This window comes from Stigmatopora nigra, chromosome 3 (genome assembly GCF_051989575.1).
Source record: "Stigmatopora nigra isolate UIUO_SnigA chromosome 3, RoL_Snig_1.1, whole genome shotgun sequence".
Classification (NCBI taxonomy): Eukaryota; Metazoa; Chordata; class Actinopteri; order Syngnathiformes; family Syngnathidae; genus Stigmatopora; species Stigmatopora nigra.
Window position 1 is genome coordinate 12653649 of NC_135510.1, and position 13299 is coordinate 12666947.

At 37.8% G+C, this 13299-nt stretch overlaps 1 protein-coding gene across 4 annotated transcripts in view; it reads right to left on the bottom strand.

Annotated features, from left to right (window-relative positions):
• The window catches only part of LOC144193881 (immunoglobulin superfamily containing leucine-rich repeat protein 2-like), a 44514-nt gene that overhangs the window by 21827 nt on the left and 9388 nt on the right, over nt 1–13299 (bottom strand). For all 4 annotated transcript variants that reach the window (XM_077712512.1, XM_077712509.1, XM_077712511.1 and 1 more), the window contains exon 3: nt 1266–1419. The gene's annotated coding sequence lies outside the window, so the exon portion shown is untranslated. The remainder of the gene's footprint in view (nt 1–1265; nt 1420–13299) is intronic.

Here is a 13299-nt window from a genome sequence, read left to right on the forward strand (position 1 = left end):
AAAGGCAAGGACGCAAATGCCACAAATAGATCACCCAAACAAACAGCCACTTCTTGGTGAAGTGAAATGGGACTGTAACCGTATCATATACCAATGCAGCTCGTAGTAATTTTTCCCATTGAGAATGTGGACAATTATTATGAACAAAAAATCTTAAAGTTTTTTCCCAAAATTAGGTTTTGATCAGTTTAGGTGTAAAAGTGACTCCCACCTCGGAAAAATAGAAAAAAACAGCACTATCTGTGGATCCTATATCTGGTAAATGTGAGGTTATCTCTATCTTCATTATTGGAAGAATTAAACATGATAATAAAGGAAACCTGACAAATTTCCATTTGAGTACAGATGCATAAAAAGAACGTTGCAGTAATCTGACTACTACAGACTGTCCTTCAAATTAAACAAATACATTAATTGCCCCAAGTGTTTTAAAAACCCAGAATAAGAATTATACAAAAATGTCACGCTCTTTTTTTTAAATAATTTCAACAGTCCACAAAGTATGCATCACAGCTTGATTGTTATATTAATATAAAAATTGCTTAAGTGGCCGAAAAGGGGGAATTCTTGGTGTTGGAGTTGGCAAAATAAATACAGTAAATAACTTCTTTATAAGAAATATAAGGCTGCCCCTCCTTTTTGCCCTCTCTGTCATGCCGAGTAATTACTTGCCCCGGCCTCCTGTAATAATTCCTATTACAAGCAGAACGGAAGAGTCAGTAACTCAACGTACAGGACAAGGTGAAGGCAAGGCCACAGAACTGTGGATCAATATTTCATTTACTCAACCTGCTTTACCATCCTGGGCCAGGATCTAATTCACCAACAGACACGAAAAGAGGAAGAAAAAAACGACCACTAAAAACAACAACACAAGGCCCTTAATATCCTCGGACATTTGGGGTGGGGGTTGAAACTCATGGGCTGTAGATTGAGCTTGTGGAGGTCAAACGTTCGTATGGGGGCAAATACATATATATGATCGAGGTCATTGCTGTGATTCAAGATCATAAGAGAATGCAAAATCATGAGAGAATGCAAATTGGGGTTAAAAGAGCAAGACATTGAAAACATTTCAATGCACTTGTTTTTGTGCTTTTGGCCACTTTTTCAGTTTTTGTATGCAATGAACTCAAAATATATCACGTACTTTCACCTATTCTTACATATCTTGCAAAGTTGCTGGTATACAAAAACATTGGGCCATTAGATTATTGGGTTTAATAAACTCTTTGTGGTGTCTGATTGTGGGGAGGTTCACTCACCTCACCTTGCCGCTGGTGGTGGTATGATTGTGAATGTGAATGGTCATTTGTCTCGTTGTGTACCCTATGGAGGACTGGCGACCAGTCTAGGGTGTATTCTGCCTTTTGCCTGAAGTCAGCTGGGATAGGCTCTAGCAAGCCTTATGAGGATGCACTGTAGAGAAGATGAATAAGTGAATGAAACCCTTTGTTAAAAAGCAATCCTAATAAAACAAAAAGGTAAATATTATTAAAAACACCCACACACACATCTGCCCTTTATACTTTTTACCTGCCTAACTAAGCATCCCGCTTGCTTTGAATTAAGACTCAGCTTTTTTTTAAATTTAGCTTTTTACTTGCAGCAGTGAAGCATCAGTAATGTTTGTTTTGTGTGGTGTGTTTAAAGCCTTTTATTAAGAGTCATGGATCATATTTTTGTTACTCCTGGAGTAGTTCTTTGGATTGCATTGATTATTACTCAGTGAAGGAGGGAGAGGTCATTGTAAATATATTTCTTTATTGAGGTAGATTAACCTGCTGTTAAATTCAAACAAGCTAGAGCCAACTTTGAACAAAAGAGTAAAATATTTCAAACAGTTTTTTTGAAAACAAAATAATAATTGGGCTACCTACAAAGACCCAGTGGGTTTCACTCCCACTGTGGACAAAAATGTATTTAAAATGGGAAATTAAATGGTGGGATTTGGTTAGATTTGTTATCAAATTTGTTAAAAAAAACTATCTGACCCTTGCTTGCATGGTTCTTTAATAATCATAAAATGTTCTCCATATAAAACATTAGAGACGAAAACAGCAAAAACGCAAAGCAAAACAGCATAAAGGAGAAAAATAACCAAATAAAGATGAAAAATTAAGAATTGTTACTGAATGATAAGTAATGTTTTGCTTGAGAATCAGATGAAGTTTAAAGCTCAAAAGCAAGTCCAAACCTTTTCAGGCTGCTCTTTGATCAGTTCTTTGTTGTTAATTGCATTTGCATAGGTCCACAACAAAAAAAGGCAGTTTTGTCTTTAACTCCAGCAGGGATAACGTAACAAAACAAAAACTCAATCACTTGTTTACGTAATTCCAAGACGGCTTTTGTGTGTAGAGTTTTTTTCCCCCTCAAACAAAGTAATTTGGCCAAACAATACTTTTTCAAGGCTCTTGTTTCAGTGTTACTTAGATTTGAATTGTTTTCTTATTGCAGAACACAGACAAGCTGTGAAGTGACTCACTTTTTCTTTTAAAAACCAGCACTATTATTCCATAGTCGATGGATCTTATATAAATAACTTAGAACATTCATGACTTTCTTGATCTTCTCTCTCAATGGCTATGACCCTTTTGCGGCCACAAAGGTCAGAAGGAAGATGGGATACAGAAAAAAAATGTGTGAGAGAGAGAGCTAGAGAGAGAGAGAGACAGAAGACTGAATTTAATAAATAGCAAATTCTCCTCAGATCCACTGCACCAGGCTTTGTATTTAATTGCACCGCATTGATTTTTCTACTTGCTTCTATCTTTTCATTCTTGAACGTTGCTCCAATTTTGGAACAATCAGGTTACCGCGGTGGGCCACAAAGTCCAATGCCATTTTCTTTCCTCTGCCTTCTTTTACTCCTTCATTGCCAGTCTTGTCTTTTATGTTCCACTCGTCATCCTTCCACCTGTGCCTTTTTGTGTTTCACGCTTTTTTTCCCCTGTTTTTTTTACTGGCAAGGTTATCTTAACATGACTTTGACTTCTCATCTTTTTGTCAAGGAGTTTGATAAATTGAAGAGATAGACTGCTCATCAGTAAATGCTTTTTAAAATGTTTTTCTTGTTCATATAAAAAACTAATTCAATTAAAATACACCCAAAAAATGTCTAGCCTTTGCAAACTGCACATATATAATATTAGCTCTCAAATAAAACAAATAGGATTAAACATCATTATGTGGTAGTTAATCATCGTTAGTTGTCAAATGTTGCACAAGTTGGGAACAATTAAAAGTTTTCAATTCTCGTCTAGTAGGAGTGTGAGGTAAATAATATCTGTTTTAAATAATGCGACTTCCCGTTAAATGTCAGGAACAAACCAACAGTGGCTTAACCTCATCAGGTTTTAATCATATATTTTAACAGGACCATTGAAATGCTCAGGACACAGGTGTATATTTTCATCTAAAAAGCAAAGCTATTTGGAGAGATCCTCCCATTTAAATGCCGACTTGACATTTCCTGCCGTTATGAGCACACTGTGGTCTGTTTTAGAATGGGCAGTAATTAGTCTACAAGAAAATGTCAGATGAATTAAAGCCTGCTGAGATGTACCTAGTGATGTGGTCCCCTCTCTCCCTCGCATAATCTTGTCCCAGCTATTTAGGAAAGTTACCTTATGTGTCAAAAGTTTTCTCTCATCATTTGGAAATCAAAGATTATGCATCTGTTCTTGATGGTCAAAGATTACTGTCATAACACAAACCACATTTAAATCGTTAAGTTTGCTGTGGGAGAGGCCCGGTGATGCGAGTGGTTAACGCGTCGGCCTCACAGCTCTGGGGTCTTGGGTTCAAATCCAAGTCACAGCCACCTGTGTAGAGTTTGCATGTTCTCCCCGAGCCTGCGTGGGTATCCTCCGGATACTCCGGTTTCCTCCCACATTTCAAAAACATGCATGATAGGCTGATTGGACACTGCAAAATTGCCACTAGATATGAGTGTGAGGGTAAAAGGTTTCCTGTCTCCTTGTATCATGGCCCGGAGTCAGCTGGGATAGACTCCAGCACCCTCCGTGACCCTAATGAGGATGAAGCGGTTCAGAAAATGAGATGAGATGAGACTAAACCACTCATAAGTGAAGGCGATACAGGGGTTTCTTTTCTACTTGTTGGATGAAAATTACTAAGAATGGCTTGGACATGTGGTATGACGTTTGTAGATATCATAATTGAGCATTTCCCTTAGCCCATTTGGTGATTAATAGTTCAAAAAGATAGCTGAATATTTAGGGTGATATTTCCCTCCTCCAACAGGGAGCATTAGCCATTTCAAAGTGTTGCTTTTGTGGGCTATTCATGATGGTTAAATAAACTCCAGACATTGATGCCTTTTACAGTTCTAGAATGATACGTCCATGCATCATATCCACCCTATTCACACAATATTTCTTTCCATTCACTCTGAATGCAACACATTTCAATAACACTGCAGTAGTGGGTCATCTACAGTCACAAAAGAGGAACCAGACAATAAATATTTTAATACTATCCACAGAATCATTACACAGTGCTTTGAATGAGGTAAAAGCTTGGAATGCCAGCAGGCAAATAACAACAGCAAGACGATTTCAGGAATGAGAGGAAGCGGAGGTAACAACATGCATGAATTCAATATACAGTAAAAAATAAAAAGTACAGATGGCGAGAGCATAAGCCAATCGCAATCAGTGACTGTTATGGGCCAGTAGGAAGTAAATGGAATGCTTGCGTACACATGAACAGAGTTTATTCATTATATTTAATGTAGCTGCTCCATTAGTCCTTGAATATATATCTCATCTGGTGCTCTTTCTGATTATAAAAAAAAGCCATTATCAAGATGCCCGATTTAAGACTTTGAGAATACTAAATGTATTTTTTTAAACCTACTCTTGATTGCTGCTGAGTTCATGAACAGTGTCTCTGTGAATTACTACATCAAATTTCACTTGGAAGTGGTAAGTTTCCCCTAGTTGATCAAGGAGCAAATTCTAAGATACAATCAAATCTCCAAGTCCTGCCATTTTTATGAAAATAAGACTTCTTCAAAGAACCTTGACTTGAGGGCATTATCAAGATCACATGCAGCGTGTCTCAGTTCTGTTCCACCACAGGCGACCAAGACCCTATTGTCATTTCCTAGCCAGTCCATATTTGTAACTACTCATTCAAAGATCAGACTTTTAGATTTAGGTGGAGTTCAGATGTCATTTTTCTGGTGCTGGTAGTTCTTTAAAACTTTGCCAGCCTTAGCAACAGTAGCTATGAGAAGCAGAGGAGTGTGGAATGTCAACCTTTCTGCTGGAGCTACTTATTGCTGATTGTCTTTCGGGGTAAGCCTGTGTGCAGCCACTTTGCCAATTCAGTGGCACAAAATAAAATTCAGAAAAAGATACACTAGTTTTAAATGAAACAACAAATAACATTTGTTGTATTTTATACTAAACTTCTATTCAGTCATGGTGACCTCACTTCAATAACAACTTATGTTGATTGAGAAATGTGTTGCCATATATAGACAAACAACCCTTCTTCATAAGGTCAATTGTAGGCAATTCAGAATTGTTATGCAATCTGACCTTGGTCTAACCAAAGAAATAAAAATAACCTTGGAGGCCTAATTTAATGCAAAGTTCACACTGCTGCAAATGTGTTGTCTTACTATGACCCAATTTTCTCTGTACATGCGTATATGTCAGAGTCTGTATAGCTAATCAATGGTGACCCATCAAGTCCGACAGTGAAGAACTTTGAAGATAACTGGTCAAAATATGCATGGTAGACTGGTTATGCTGTTAATGCAGCCCAGGTTTTATATTTCTACTTCAGTGGCAATCAAATTTTAAATCTCAAGTAAATGAAGCAAGCAATAGAAAGGATTGTTTCACTAGTGAGCACTCCTAAAAATAGTAAATGCCTCCATCCGTCCCCACATTTCTAAAAAACAACTCACTAATCATCAATGGCAGATTTCCAATCCAATCTTCTCGAGGTCACAACTCTTTAATTATCCAAACAGGTCAGAGGTCACAGACACTTATCATGCGGCATAGGTCAAAGGCCATCCAGGGAGGTCAAGGCAGTAGTGAAGTATATTGGGAATTGGGTTGTAGATTTTGCTCGCGCTAACTAGACGTGATTAGTGTAAGGCATTGGGGAGTTGATCATAAGCAGAGACCGGACCTACAATGTCTGCCGTGTAATTAAAAGCAGGCCGCTGAATGTACAGTAGCAATAAAATATCTTAAGGAAAGATACATTAGGCTAAATCATTTGGGTCATTTTTTTTGTAGACGTTGAAATTCATTCATTTTCTGTATGCATGCAATGAATAATAATGACAGAATAATGCATGTTAAATCACGGCAATTTCCCATGCTATCACCACTCTGTTCACCTTCTATGATCACCATTTGTCTTTTGGTAGACAAAACGTGAACATCTTTTTAGAGTTGATATTTTAGGATTACTTGAGTTATCCTGATCAAAATAATACAATTAGGAGATGATCCTAAAACTTTACTGGAATAACAATAAAAAATAAATAAAGACAAAAATTTGATTTCAGAAAGGGCAGATCATAATATATAAAAATCTATATTCACATGTATTTAATCGCATATAAGCCGCTTTTGTCAGACAAAAGAATGATGACTGAATCGAGGGTACGGCTTAAATGGGCATAAAAACACGACATTCTAAAAAAATAAACTGCAACGCTGTGACATGATGAAGTCACAAAGAAAAATGGCGGCCTGGGCCATTCTATGGCGTTCCTAAGCATATGCAGTATGGAATTGCTAATATGGAGCCTTAAATGCATAATTATATATGATGTATACATAATGTCTGCAATAATTTGTGAGTCGATGTGGTATTCATAACACCACATGATATGTTGTGTTTCAATCCTCAATGGAAAGCAGAGGTTGCCTACAGAAACAAAATACAGTGTGGTAGTGACCTTGAGGGCTGCTGGTGGGTGTGTAGATATGTGTGTACTAATAGCACACATGCAAATTCCTTAGATAAATGGTATAAAAAATGAAAAAGCTATATTGCATGCATTCATAGAGTTTGTGTCATTGTGTTTTGGATCTGGGGTTTATCTTCATAATTGTCATTGTTATATAATTGTTATTTTAAAAATTTCTTCTCAAACCAACACTGACAAATAGAACATATCAGCTCTTTGACACACTCATTTGGAGTCAACAAGATCAAGGAGAAATGTAATCAGGCAAATATTATTGTCTATTCATTCAATCCGCATGCAAGAGATTTTAGAAATAATTGAGTCAATGAGAATCAGAGCAACGGTGGGGTCCTCATTACCCAGGGGAGTCAAGTCACACTTGTACAAACAGCGCATACACATACACTAACTATGCTGAGTTAAACAATCATTCAGCACAGATAGCATTAACTGCATTAACAAATAATCATTCGAGCTCCCAGTGTGTGAGTGTGTGTGTGTGTGTGTGTGTGTGTGTGTGTGTGTGTGTGTGTGTGTGTGTGTGTGTGTGTGTGTGTGTGTGTGATCTGCTTTCTTCAAGCGTGTATCCTCAGGTCATTTGCACGTCAGAAACACCGGGTAATTTGGTACATACACATAAGCACGTCATTTTGAAAGAGGTCATGTTGCACTGTTGTTGTGCATGGCTGACCTCTCTTTAACTATGGTGTGCTAGTCGAACACTACCTTGACATGGAAAAGAAGAAACGGAGAAAGTCCAAACAGACCACTATAAGCAGATTATGTAAAGTTGACTAGGGAGAACTCTGCTGTGAAGTGGACAGCCCTTTTTTCCCCAATCTCCATGTTCTCACTCTATTTTTCTCTTTCAATTATGTTTGTTTCTTGAAACTTTGTATTTTCAAATAAAATCTTTGTGGCAGAGTGATAAGCACATTCATCCCACAGTTCTGAGATCATGCATTTAATCCCGGGTGTGTTCCAACCTTCCTGTGCGGAGTTTGCATGTCCTCTTGCATGGGTTTTTTTATGGGCTTCTTCCAAACACATGAATGCCATGCTAGTTGAAGACTCTAACTTGCCAACGAGGTATAAGTGTGTGCATAAATTGTTGTCTATTTCCCTGTGTGCTTTGATTGACTGGTAACTAATCAACCCTCTGCTGTCCATAGTTGGGTGGAGTAGACTCGAGATATAAGCAGTACAGAAGACCAATGAATTAATCTTTATAGCATTCCGCTCTGACACTGCTATGGGATCGAACATAGTCTCAAACCGTAACAATACAGTATGTGCACCACAGAAGTATCATCATGCTACAAGACCTTTGCAGGTCGGGGTATCCATTTCCCCAAGCATGGATATAAATAATGGGAAGTCTGCTGTCCAGTGTGATCCCAACTCTGCTGACTGGGCTGTCAGGGGGCTCAGCAGCAGCATCCAGGCTGGCTGCCTCTCACTGCATTGACAATTTATCTCTGTGACTCGGATTACGGTGGCTGTCCTTTGATAGTGTTACAGTCTCACAATATATCTTCCCTTTGCAGCCAAGTGATGCCACAACAGGCATCTACAGAGTCTCACTGGTCAGAATGAGAATACCCTAAGAAGCCTCACCAGTATTTTTCAAGAGGAGGGTTATGTGCATGCTTGTTTTAGTCGTAGATAAAATAGCGTTCGTCATGTTTCTTTACAGAAAAGTCAGTGACGATGATTCAGTTCTGGTAGCAGGTGTAAAACCAGGTTTATCTAAAAATTTAAAAACTAAACATTCACAAGCAAAGACATTAAACACATTTCAAAATACAGAATAGACCTTTTCTTATTCTATCATCAATGGTAAAGACACACTGATCCTTTTCCTTAAAAGAACATTCTGCTGTTTCTATTTGAACAATAACGTCCAGATGTCACTGTATATACATTAACTAATCACTTTTGCTCCAGGTCATGGGTCAAGCAGTTTAGTGAAGTCCACTAAAATAGTTGCCTCTATACAATGTATTGATACATCCTAGCCATGTCATCTGACATACTGTTGTCCCTTTGACCTGCTTTGTGTTTTAGAGCCCTAATGAGCCATTGACCTCATCTCCTCCCACATCACCCTTTACACCCATTTTGACCCCACTCACCCTTGGTGAGGTCATAAGCCTGTTGAAAAACAATATCTTTATGTCTATTGGTTGGCAATGTCAATTTCAGGACAACCTCACGTCACAAAAACAGACATAGAATACATTTACAAAACTACCATTCTTTTGCAACATTGGCTCTCATTTTTAGAATAAGGACCTGAAACACAATATATTCGAAAATGGTACGATGTGGTTGTCTTGTTTTGTTTTATTTTAACTCAAGCATTTTTGGATGATTTTTAAATTATATTAGTTATATAGATGCATGGAAAAACTTTAATTCATCTATTTTTACAATAAACATCGAGACAGAACGCCGATTGAACATCGAATGGGTTTAAGCACTCCAAATGTCCGTAGTTATGAGTGTGTTCATGATTGGTTGGTTTTTCCCGCTGTCCTGAGGTTGGTTGATGATCGATTTAGGGTGTTCCCCTTCTATTGTTTATTGTTTCCTGGGATAGGCTACAGCACATCAGTGACCCTCATGAGGATAAACGGCATGTTAGATGAATAAATCAATTAATTTACATACTATACTAAAGCAGTAAATTATATAGACATGAAAAGCATATTTTATACAATACTACAACAATTTAGAGAGAGACCAACATCTTAATGTCCTTGTTTTGCAATTTAGCAGTGAGTTGGCCTTGGCTAACAAATATACAAAGTACTTTGGAACCAGTCATCCACATGCTGCAGAACTATATTCTAGAGGCTACAAGGGAGAAAACAGTATTGATGTTGTGAGGTGCTATTGTTGATATTATCGGTTTCGGATATGAATCACTTCTGGGCATGTCCTTGAATAATTGTCCAAAAAATATCTTTTATGCTGTCCTCACCATTCTCCATATACACTTCTCGTCAGATGTGACAAAGCTCTACTTCAGAACATCCACTGTTACAACTCCTCACTGATCCAGTCCACCAAAGTAGTGTCATCGGTAAACTTCACAATAAGGTTGTTGGGCTCAGAATATGCCCCTATGGCGATTGTGTTCTGACACTAGATGTGTTGTATTCAACCAGCATCCATCAGTCAAGAAAGAATGGGGTTGAAGCCCAGGGGTCCAAGCTTGTCTTTGAAATATTGTGGCATTATGATATCAAATAATATAGTGAAGTCTAGGAAACATCTGAACATGAATGCTCTTATTCTCCAGGTTTGAAAGGGTCACTTGAAAAGCGGAGGAGATGGTGAACTCATGTGAGAAATTGCGGTAGGTCGGCTAACAGGAGGTGGCTGGGAGTAGATGTGTTTGTCTGGGGGGGTACTGGATATTATGTGTTTCTTCACCCGCATAACAACAATTAAAGGTGCCCTTTACTCATTTTCCAATATGTTGAACTGCTTCATGAATAAGATAGGAAGGAGGGTGTAAATACAGCATTATTCTGTTAAGATTTTGCACTCCTGTGCGAGAGCTGGAGGATGTGGCCATTTGGTTAGAAATTGTGCCATATTACCTAAAGAATAGCTGCACAGCATAATAACTAATTCCAGTCTGACAAAATGTAAGATATATTCTGTTATGAAATAACAAAATTGAAATTGTAGTTTACCAGTCATAAAGACGAACGACTTAGTTATGGGAAACTGTTATTCATTTCGTAACATAAAAAAAATATCATAAATATCTCAGTTATGAAAGAAAATTCAATCTGATAATAAAGGCCATTGCTGTTCCCATTGAAAACACTATACTACAGTTTATTTATAGGCTACAACTAGAACATGGCAATTTGTTGGACCAGCTCACATGCGACTCTACAGAGGACAAGCGCTACAAATAAATGGATTGGTGAACTTCAAAAAAATAATAATACAAATAAAGAACTGTACATTTCTGTACAATTCCCCATGTATTATTTTTATCGGATGTCAGATTGCACTGGGCATTGAAATACGTGCTGCTCCTCAAACTTTGTGAATTGAAGCCTTAGTAGAGCCGCAAAGTTTGAGAACCACGATATTTTGTGCAAATGCATGTGTGTGTTTGCAAGAGCATGGGGTTTCCTGAGTTACACTGCCAGGGTCACCTCTGCAGTGTCTGGTGAACACCCTGCACAATGCGCCACCTTGAGGTAACAATAACTCTATTGTTGATCTAGACAATGATGTCTGAAGGGCAGGGGGGTGGGGGGCCTGAAGGAAGAGGAGGGTTAAGGGAGCAGGCGGATCAGCAAAGCCTTAGCACCTGGTGACGCTGGATAGTTGTTAGGTGGGTGAGGGGGTTTGGAGTGGTCACAGTTCATCAGTTATCAATGCCATCTAAGCACTATAGAAATCTGGTCAGAACCCCTGACCCAATGCAGCATTTCCGAAAAGAATCATTCCTCAAAGTTCCTACATAAAAAAGACTAAATTAACTGATGAGTATTATTCAACTCTCTTTTGTCCTTAACATTGTCGTGGATCTTCCTAAAGTAGTCGTCTTATGTGTAGAATCTTTTTCAAAATACTGATTGAAAAGCCCACAAAGCATAGCTCAGTTTTTACATTTGATAAAATTTAAGACACAACCTACCATACAACATGACTTCCAATGCTTGCATTTCCACTCTTTTTATCTGATTGAACACAAAATAAATGAATGAAATCCACATTTTTTACACTTTCCAGTATACACCATGACCTGGGTCATATTTGTAATTCATGTCTGCATATTTGACAGCTGCTAATACCCTCAAATTGAAACTGATTTAACACAAAAACAATGATTAAAATCAACAAAATTATGAAGGACTTCCCTTCTACACTACTAAGTCCGTGGTCATATTTCGATTTCAGTTCTGTGCAGATTACAGCTAAAATTGAAAGTGAAAGTCAGTGTAATGGTGTATCCAAATGAGGTGTTGCAGGAAATGGGCATCCAATTAGTGATTTATTTCGGATTTCTTTCCCCAGAGACAAAATATTTCAGTTTTTTTTCTTTCTCGGTAAGCACAACTGATCCTAGTTAAGGTAACGGGGCACTGAACCCGATCCCAGCCTTTTTGGTGCACTATACTCTTAACTGCTCACCAGTCGGTCAAGGAGAACATGGGTATTGAAATTAGTTACGAGAAACAAATATTTTCCTGTCTTTTATCTCAAAAATAAAAACCGTTAACTTGTACGCAGATATACAGTACTTCATAATTCAAACAGCAAATACCAACACATATTTTTTTTTCTTCAGCAAAAAATGCTGTTTGAAAGCTATGTCTGAACATCAATCCCAAGGCCAAACAATGAGTGCTGTTTGCCTTGATGGAATTCCTGTATCAGTTTTGTTACCCAACATTCTTGCATTCCAGAAATTTGCATCATTTTATCTTTTGTGGTGGCAAGCAAACATCTATATGAATGTGAGGATTACCACAGATGTCTTTTTCTCTCACTCTACATCTTGTCAGCGGTCTTGTAAAAGAAAAGGGGGGGGGGGACTATTAAAAAACCTTTGTTGTGCATTGCAGTATAAATCATTTACTGGCTTTGCATAAATTTGTGTAATCTTCTTGGGGCCTGGGCAATCTATCTGATTCAGTGGACACCAGGGAGGAAGCATTGATAGTGTATGCCAAACATACATTAATGTTTTGTATGGAAAAGAGGAAATCTAGAAGCTGTTAATTACAGTAAAATATTATATGTCTGTTCAGTGTCTGTAGGGGCCATAGCAGTACATACTTTAAACATACCTTTTTGTCTGTAAGAAGAATCTTGGATAAAATTCAAAATGTGAAGACAATGTTCAAATTTGTAATCCAATTTTTAAATTCACCCAAATCTCAAGCATATAGAAATATTTAAATGCCTTTCTTGCCCTGTCCAATTCAACAGCACCATGGACGCCATCTTGATATCTTTCCTGTAATTTACTGTAACCAGTCTTGATAGTGTTGACATATATGTCGACCCATCACTGGTCCGGATTCAAACCATTAACTTGGCAGGCATCTGTGCTAAACAGTAAATGACTACAAACCAATCAGAGGATGTCTTGTGCTCTAAAATATTGGGAAAGCATGGAAAGTATGTCTCTACAAAATCTATATGTAAACACAGTACACATTTTTACTCTGGTTTCTTTACACTTATAAAATGCATGGATGCATATATGTACAATGTTGATCGAACACTTCAAATTTGCCATAAGTGTGATTGTCATATATGCCACAGGTGTCCAAACTATTCCACAAAGG